Here is a 1,535-nt window from a genome sequence, read left to right as displayed (position 1 = left end):
TGATCTACCTTACCTTGACATTTGCTTACCACAGTTTCTTGCCTCGGTTCTGGTTCAGGCTCGACGACTCCTTCGTCATCTTGAATGTTAATTGCGTTGAGTTGTTCCCTTAGGTTAGGTTCGGTATTACTTGGCAAACTACCTTGTGGTTGTTCAGAGATTAGTTTGGAAAGCTAGCCTATTTGAGTTTTGAGGCTTTGGATCAATGCTTGTTGATTTTTAAGTGTTGTCTCGGTGTTCTAAAAATGGGTTTCTGACACTGATATAAACTTTGAGAGCATCTCTTCGAGGTTTGGCTTCTTTTCCTGTTGGTAGGGTGGTTGTTGATAGCCCGGAGGATGTTGTGGACTTTGATTTCCTTGACCGCCCTATGAGAAATTGGGGTGGTTCCTCCAACCTGCATTATAAGTGTTATTATATGGATTGTTTTAAGGTCGAGGATTATTACCCATGTAGTTTAATTGCTCGTTATCCATGCCGTGGCCATAAGGTTGGTATTCCGAATGGTTTGTTCCACCGCTACTTCCTTCGCACTGCATTACTGGGTGAACCTGTGAAGAACTAAGATAACCATCAATCTTTTTATTCAAGAGTTCTACCTGATTAGAGAGCATGGTGACTGAATCAACGTTATAAACACCGGCTATTTTCGTTGGCTTTGTCCTCATGACTTGCCACTGATAGTTATTCAGTGACATCTCCTCAATAAACTCATAGGCATCTTCAGGTGTTTTATTATTGATGGTTCCGCCAGCAGCTGCGTCAACCATTTGTGAAGTCGAAGGATTCAGACCATTGTGGAAGGTTTGAACTTGGAGCCAAAGCGGTAACCCATCATGGGGGCATCTTCCCAAAAAGACCTTGTATCTCTCTCATGCATCGTAGAGTGTTTCTAAATCCATCTGCACAAAAGAAGAGATATCATTATGTAATTTAGCCGTTTTAGCTGGCGGAAAATATTTTAGTAAAAATTTTTCGGTCATTTGTTCCCAAGTAGTAATTGACCGTCGTGGTAACAAGTTCAACCACTGTTTAGCTTTGTTCCTCAATGAAAAGGGAAACAACTGAAGACGTATGGCATCATCAGAAACGCCATTAATTTTAAATGTATCACATAGTTCTAAGAAGTTGGCTAAATGAGCGTTGGGATCCTCATCCTACAAACCATCAAACTGAACAAATTGTTGTATCATTTGAATAGTGTTAGGTTTTAATTCAAAAGTATTTGCAGCTACAGCAGGTCTAACTATGCTTGATTCAGTTCATGTTAAAGAAGGTTTAGCATAATCATACATAGTGCGTGGAGCAGGATTTTGATTAACCACAATTGCAGGAGGTGGCTGATTGCCTTGGTTTTCAGACATCTCTTCTGTTGAGGGTTGAGTATCATCTTCTTGCTCGTTCTCCATGTATCTTAAGTTGCACCTTATTTCACTTTGGTTTCTACGAACTGTACGATCGATTTCTTCGTCAAAAAGTAATGGTCCCGACCGGTTTCTTCTAGTCATAAACTATAAAAACCTGCCAAAAGAAAG

The 1,535-nt window shown here is 40.3% G+C and overlaps 1 non-coding gene across 1 annotated transcript; it reads left to right on the top strand.

Moving 5' to 3' along the window:
- Positions 1 to 828: 828 nt before the first annotated feature.
- On the top strand, positions 829 to 934 carry LOC128279611 (small nucleolar RNA R71). The gene has a single exon (XR_008269810.1). It is a non-coding gene; the product is annotated as a small nucleolar RNA R71 (small nucleolar RNA).
- Positions 935 to 1,535: the final 601 nt, after the last annotated feature.

This window comes from Gossypium arboreum, chromosome 8, assembly GCF_025698485.1.
Source record: "Gossypium arboreum isolate Shixiya-1 chromosome 8, ASM2569848v2, whole genome shotgun sequence".
Classification (NCBI taxonomy): Eukaryota; Viridiplantae; Streptophyta; class Magnoliopsida; order Malvales; family Malvaceae; genus Gossypium; species Gossypium arboreum.
Note: the sequence above shows the minus strand (reverse complement) of the source record. Positions and strands in the feature narration are given on the sequence as shown.